The sequence below is a fragment of the Mandrillus leucophaeus genome, unplaced genomic scaffold (genome assembly GCF_000951045.1).
Source record: "Mandrillus leucophaeus isolate KB7577 unplaced genomic scaffold, Mleu.le_1.0 Scaffold50, whole genome shotgun sequence".
NCBI lineage: Eukaryota > Metazoa > Chordata > Mammalia > Primates > Cercopithecidae > Mandrillus > Mandrillus leucophaeus.
In genome coordinates, this window is record NW_012105365.1 from 1,902,711 (window position 1) to 1,911,031 (window position 8,321).

Here is an 8,321-nt window from a genome sequence, read left to right on the forward strand (position 1 = left end):
ATAGACAAGGAAGCTTATATCACATATCACATAGAAAATGGCTTAAAATCCTTTTGCTCTTCAAAATCTCTTTTAATTCCCACCCATCGTATGGGAGGTGTGTTGGGGGAGGAAATGGGATAGAGTATGTGGGAGAAGGGTATCTTGGCTCCCTGGGCTTCAGCATCTTTGCCTCCTGGATTTTTCCAGGGCGTTAGAAATTCTGCTTTTTTATTATAGAGAACAATTTATCCCCCTTATGAAATGTTCTTATCCAGCTCCGTGTTCAACAAACAAATAATCTTTTCATTACTAAGGCCAACTCTCCTTAGAAAGCTGTATGGGTTTATGAAAACAAATACTTTTTCAGTTGCATATTTTTCTCTTAATTTGTATCCAGTATTCTTCTTATACCAAAAATGTTTTTGGTCATGATTATGCCTTAAACTTTTAATTATGATTAACTCTGTGAAAATGCATACTTTGTAACACAACTTAAGATAAGTGTAAAACTAAAAACAAATCCCTTAAATTAATCCCATTAAAGTACTGCATGCATATTATGAGAACATCATAAAGTGTCACAAAGGATACTTAAATTTTCTCTTGGGTAAGGAAGACCCTATTTGTATCAACTGTAAAAGACTGACATACAGACTGTGTGGTCTCCAACAGTTCTCTACTTGCCAAGGCACTAAAATCTTACTGAATCAACACACACCAATACGTGCAGTGTCAGACAGTAAACATTTGGTTAGGTAGCAATGAGAATATCAAATCCTTAGTTAATGCTGATTACATTTATTTATGCCAACTAATATTTCATTATGAAGATACATCTGTATTTACCGAAGAATAAAACAAAACAAATCTAAATTTCTTTTCTTCATAAATATTTGGAGATACCTTGTTCAAATATACATAGCAATAAATAGCTAAATACATAAATAAATACTTCTCAGAAGCACCAATTAAGAAAATCAGTTGAGGTCAGACCAATAAAGTATTTCTTAATATTTGTTTTTAATCTGTTTTTCATAATGATCATAGAAACACAAGTCTCAAATTGTTTTTAATAACAGACTGCTCCAGTGAACACTGATTATGCTTTTTATAGTAAGGATGCTTTTTAGGATCCAACTATAGAGCCCCAGGTTTTTTTGAAATTTATAATATTATAAACCCTGGAATAAACTATCTTATTATTAGTAGTATTATTATTAACATAAGACATAATAATGGAATCTTTTCTCCATGAGTCTTTCAAAATTTCCTTGTTTTTAAATTCTATTTGTTTGTTTATTTCTATTCCCTTTTCTCTCTCATGTTTGTTCCTTAACCTCAACTATGCATGTGTGTATGTATGTGTGTGTTTGTATGTATGTGTGTGTATGTATGTGCAAATATGTGCATGCACACATAAAAACTTCATACCTTTTGAATGGAAAATGAGTTCGTCAGTCCCAACTGGGACATTTTAAAAATATTTTTGGGTTCAAGATACTGAGGTAAAAAGTATACAGCAAACTCACTTTAAAAGATAATTCCATAGAAATGTCTGGGGTTGAGAAATGCTTACAAGGATTTTAACCAACATGCAAACAAATGAACTTGTTTTGTTACATCCCAGTTGTATTTCAACTCTTACTCCCTTTTTGCTTTTCCCAGGCCTATGACTGCAATTGAAGGGGCCTCAGATTGATTATTAGAATAATAAAAATCAGAGACTAGAGAACTTATCCTGATCATCCTCCACTGTTCTGGAACTTATGTTTCATATTTTTAATTTTACTTTTTAATTATTCTGGCACATAATAGTTTTATATATACATATAGTTATATGTATATGGTTATATATATTTATATCAGCTGAAAAATCAGCTTTTTTTTTCTTGCCCAGGTCTCAGAAAAATGTCTTGCAAAAAACAAACTAACCTCACCTCTTCAAATGTTTCCTGCCAACCCCATTGATTTAATGGAGGGCCCTTCCTCCCACCTTCTCAGAGGGTATAACCCACTGTGCTGTGGAAATCAGAGTCTAGGTTAAAAGCACAAACTCTGAAGCCAAACTGCCTGTATTTAAGTCTCAGTTCTGTCTCTTGCTAAACATGTGATTTTAGACAAGTTTCTCAACTTCTCAGTGCTTCATTTTCCCCCTCTTAAAATGAGGATAAAAATAGTACTTATGGCAGAGGGTTGAAAGGATATGTATAAATAGTTTTATATATATATGTGTGTGTATATATGTATATATGTGTGTGTGTATGTGTGTGTGTGTGTATATATATATGGGCTACATGTGGTGTTTTGACACAGGCATATAATGTGTAATGATCAAATAAGGGTAATTGAGGTATTCATCACCTCAAGCCTCAAGCATTTATTATTTCTTCATGTTAGGAACATTCCAATTCTACTCTTTTAGTTCCTTTAAAATAGAAAATAAATTGTTATCAATATAGCCACCCTATTGTGCAGTCGAATGCTAGATTTTTTTCACTCTATCTAACTATATTTTTGTACCTATTAAGTATCCCCTCATTACCCCTTTCTCCCTACCCTCCTTCCCAGTCCCTGGTAACCATCATTCTACTCTCCACCTCCTTGAGTTCAAATTTTACAAAAAAGCTTATCTCCTACACATGAGTGGGAACATGCAAAATTTGTTTTTCTTTGCCTGGCTTATTTAACATAATACCTTTCAGTTCCATCTGTGTAGTTGGAAGTGACAGGATTTCATTCTTTTAATGGCTGAATAATATTCCATTGGATGTAGATACAACATTTATTTGTCCATCATTCTGCAAAAAACCTATTCCTGGAATTTTAAAATTTTATATGCATAAGTTACTCTTCTCATTCTAATTTAGTCAATATTTTATATATTTACTTATTCATGTTTTAAATAATTACTCTCCCCCATTTCTGTGCCAGGTAATATGAAGTCCTTTAGATAAATTAATAAAATATAATCCTAACCTCCGAGGAAGTTCAAGTCTGATGGGGATACTCACAGTCTGAGTGTGTTTACTGCGACAACCAGTTCAATTACTGTTTGAAAGGACTTTAAAACCACATAATCTTAGTGGGCAGAAAATAATCACAAGAATATATCTGCCTCTGTTTTCATGGTGGAAAATTTTTCCAATAAAAAATAAAAACCCAAACAGCTTAACTCTGACTTGGATTAAAATCTGGGACATCTGTATAGGTCAAACCAGTCAGATAATCACTAATTCCTGATCCCTTTCCTTTTTGCTCTGTATTACACCCGAAGACAGTCTGTAGGCTGATCAGAGACCTTTGTTATAGGTTTGTACTAAAATGCTTGTGCTGCATTGCACTTCAAAGTTGGGTCAGAGTGTTCAATAAATTGATTTTTCTGTCCGTTCTATTTCTTATTCTGGAACTCTGCCATAACTGGACACATGTAGTTTTCATTCTGTAGTGGGAAAACCTGTAGCTTGAGTGAAAGCTGCAGGCTTTTGAAGTTTCATGAAATGGTTGTGTTGGTTTGTTCTTTGTTCAGTGTAGAGGGTAGGATGCATCTCACTCATCTAATTTAGACACTTAAAAGTCAGATCCCATACCTTTAAAAACCATCTGGGTTGCTTTTTATTCTCCAAACCCAGAGGCCCTCCATGAAATCAATGGGGTTGGCAGGAAACATTTGAAGAAGTGAGGTTAGCTTGTTTTTTGCAAGACATTTTTCTGAGACCTGGGCGAGGGGGAAAAAAAAAAAAGCTGATTTTTCAGCTGATATTTTTACAAGTGTAAAGACATTTTGAGACCTTCTGTAGAATGTTTGGGATTTATTAGAAGACGTGTTAAACATGCTTTTGAAAATAATATAAATACCAGCACATATTTCAATACATTTTTCTTTCTGTTTTAACTGGCCTCTAGAATTAAAAACATAAATGATTTAAGGCATGATTTCTATGTTCTTTCCTTCTTATATAAGAGAGACCATTTTGGGGCAAATGACATACAGGTTTTTTTCATCTTTCAATTTTAGAAAATGGGGGTATGTTAGAAGCTCACACTGGTAAACTGAAAGCTCAAAACTTCTTGTTTAATGTTGTCATTCTAAAATAGTATTTGAGCCTGGTTATAGTGAAAAGAAATATAGCTTTATAAAGGGTCAATATTTTGGGCATGGTGATACTGTGAATAAGATTCAAGTGCCCTCAATTGAGCCACTAGCTGCTGCTATTTCTCCTATGTCCGTGTAACAGTTTTCCAGCCAATGATGTATAAATATTTTTGGGCACTGTACAATCAGGAAAATTCCATTGACCAAAGATAAAGATCTGTCTCTCATTTGTTTACTAAAGACCAAGATGATTCTCATTAATAATTTCTTTAAAATTCTTCAAGTAAACAAGTGATTATTTCATGCATATTATTATTTCCTATTTATGTTGTCAAAATGAATCTCAGGTGTATCTACAAAATTTATGTAAATTAGTTAAAGTTTTAAAGCCTCTATTGTATTTCATCATTGTCAGAACATTTACTATGGAGTAATGGAGTTAAAGCTTTATGGTCCCCAATTTGCAAAGGCCCATTTCGGTTCCTAATCTAGCCTTGCATTTATAAACAAATATGGCTGTTAAGTTTTTATAAATTTCAGTCCCCATGAAATCTGAAGCCACTTATGATTGGTGTAAATAAGTAGTTTTCAAAGTGTGGTCCTTGACAAGCAGCATCAGCATGACCTGGCAACTTAGTAGAAATACAGGTTCTCAGGCACCACCTCCAGATTGCTGAATTAGGTTTGGGGGTCAGGAGGGAATAGCAATCTGAATTTTCACAGGCCCTTCAGGTGGTTCAGATATAGGCTAGGATTCTGCCATAAAGACATGCATGTAAATGTTCATTGCAGCACTGTTCACAATAGAAAAGGCATGGAATCAACCTAAATGCCCATCGATAATGGATTGGATAAAGAAAATGTGGTACATATACATCATGGAATATTATGCAGCCATAAAAAAGAATGAGATCATGTCTTTTGTGGAAACAGCGATAGAGCTGGAGGCTATCATCCTTGGCAAACTAACACAGGAACAGGAAACCAAATGCTGTATGTTCTCACTTATAAATGAGAGCTAAATGATAAGAACTTATGAACACAAAGAAGAAAACAAGAGACTGGGGGTCTCTGGGGATGGCAGGTGGGAGGAAGGAGATGAACAGAAAAAATAACTATTGGGTACTGAGCTTAATACCTGGGTGATATAATGATATGTACAACAACCCCAACCCCTGACGTGTTTATACATATGTAACAAATCTTCACATGTATCCCCAAACCTAAAATTAAAAACAAATAGATGCAGGCTGGGGGTAGAAAATCGTGGAAAAATAAAAATTGCCTGGATTTCTCAGTGCTTCTGCAAAAAACCCTAGCTACCTGAGACATGGAAATATGTATAAAATCAATAGGGAGTATGTGTGTTCACTTCCTTCAGAAGTATTTTACTTTTCATGTACCATAATAATTAGATTGTAGCCATTTGTCTAGTTAACTGCTCTGATCTCAAAAAACTATAATACCTTTTATAGCTTTCATGCAGGCTAAATAGTTACAGCTAGGACTGGTCCCTAGGTTAAGCCTCAGGGTGCCTGAGGGACTAAAAAACTATCTTCATGGGTATTTACATTTCAGAAAAAATGAACTTGCAGACCTTGCAGATATTGTCAGATCACAAAACCTGAGACAAATGGGAGTATCTGCCTCCTAGAGAGATTTTATTTACATACCAAAGGGCTGAGGTAAAGACTCAGGCTCATTATGTTTTCTGTTCCTGCATTAATTCACTTACAATAATGGCCTCTAACTCCGTCATTGCTGTGAAGGATATGATCTCATTGCTATTTATGACTGGGTAGTATTCCATGGTGTGTATGTGTTACAGGTAGTTAGTCAGTCATGAGCAGAGGGCACCGCACACACCCAACAGGAATGTCAGGTGACCATCAATGTCAGGCGACCAATGATGGTTCCACAATTATCCCACTGCCTCTCTAAAAATGATAATAGGCAGCCAGCACCAGGGAGATGCAATTTCCTGATGGTCCACAGTTGTCACACTAAAGTGATAATTAATTGTGAGCACCAGGGAGAAGCAATTTTGAAAACAGATAAAAACACTTGAAATTGGTAATCAACTTTCAATAAAAATCTCAGTAATTTGACAAGTGAGCTCGGGCTTGCACATTAAGAGACAAAATAGGGGAGTATGACCTACTGGAGGCATTCCACCAGAAAAAGGAAGAAAGCATCACATGGGTATGTGTACAACTTCCTAAATAGCACTGTGCATGCTCACCTCCTGAGCTCATTGTGGGTGGCTCACTCTTACGGAAGAAAGAAGGGAAAGGGGCATGAGATGCCAGAAGTGGGCCAGCATATGAAGTCCTAGGATCAAGGTTAAATGGGGCACTTGTCCTTCAAGTCACCCACTTGGGTCTCTTCCAAGTATACTTTCCTTCTCTAAAGCTTTTTAATAAACTTCCACTCCTGCTCTGAAACTTGCCTCAGTCTCTTTTTCTGCATTATGCCCCACATTGAATTGTATCTTCAGAGGAGGCAAGAATTGAGGTTGCTTCAGACCCATCAGTCATTCTGATATTCACCACGTCTAACATTTTGGTGCCATGTGACTTGGATACCTTCTACCCCTAACATATTAGCACATTTTCTTTATCCAGTTCACTGTTGATGGGCATCTATGTTGAGTCCATGTCTTTGTTATTGAAATTCAATGGTCTTTACGTGTTCCCCACCATCCTAAAGAAGCTGATTTGACAGAGCAGTAGAAAGCCTTTTGAAGACTCACAGCACCCACTGGGTGACGTTATTTTTGCAAGGCTGGGGCAAGCTTCTCCAGTAGGCTGCATATGCTCTGAATCAAGATCCAGTGTATGGTACAATTTCTCCCCTAACTAGAATTCACTGAACCAGGAATCAATGGGTGAAAATGAGAGTGGCGCCACTAACTATTATTCCTAGTTACTCACTAGCAAAGTTTTTGCTTTCTGTTCTCATGACTTTGTTATATGCTCTGTTGGCCTAGAAGTTTTGGTTCCATAGGGAGGAATGCTTCCACCAAGTGACAAAATAACTATTGAATTGAATCTGCTCCAGTATGGGTGGGCATCATCCGATCCATTAAAAGTTTGCCAAGAGCCAAAAGACAAAGGAAGGGAAAATTTTCCCTTTTATGACTGACTTTTTGAGTTGGGATATTGGTCTTCTTCTTTGAACTCAGATTTTGAACTCAGAGTTCTTTGAACTCAGAGTTGATATGCCATCAACTCTCCTCATTCTCATGCCTTTGGACTGGGACCGAACTACATCACCAAACTTCCTTAGGTCTCCAGCTTTCAGACAACCAGATTGTAGGGCTCCTCAACCTTCATAATTATGTCAACCAATTTATCACTTTATCTGTATCAGCATCAATGCCTATATATCCCATTGTCTTTGTTTCTCTGGATAACTCTCATATAACTCACAATGTATTTACAGAGTTTGTTGCTCTCTCAGTTCCCTCTGATGTTTCCCAAAACTTTGCTGTAGTCTTGGTGGAACAGAAAAAAAAAAAAAAAAGTGACTTAGCCTCTGGTCGGATGCCATGTGGTAGGAATTTTTCCCAGGATAGGGAACCCTTAATTTTGAAGTGTCTCACTTCGGTACCTATGCTCTGCTATTTTTAATCTCAGAGCAAGGATAAGCTCTCCAACTCAAGATTTTTAGCTTAATCATATCTGCAAAGTCCCTTTTACCATGCAACAGTCACAGCTTTCAGGAGTTATGAAGTAGACATCTTTGTGGGGGGCATTATTCTGCCTATCATAGGGATTATAGAGATATTAGACTCTGTTCTCCAAGTTCTAGGCAAAATCAATAGGACTTTCTAAAAGGTTGTGCTGTTCACTCAAAATCTACTAAACAGAGTGCATTAACTTGACCTTTTAGTCTACCTTTGATGTAAAGTGAAGAGAAAAAGAAGCCTTGAAGTCACCTCTGGCTCTGGTCTCACAACTCCTTGAAAGCCCGTATGTTCCAAGAAGGTATGTTCTTATGTAAAGATGCCTTCTGTGCGAGTGTGTCTGTTTATGTATGCACAGAACGTGGGAACCAACATGCATGCCTTCTGTGCCCAGAACAAACAATATTTTCAGGGACAATTTTATCTAAAGTCACAGTCATACAAAAGAGAATATTTGCATGTACAGAGTTTACATTAAAGAGAACATACCTAAAATCTTAATCTGAAGCATCTACAGTTAGCTACTTCACTTGTTGCAGTTCGAAGGAGTGAGGGTCG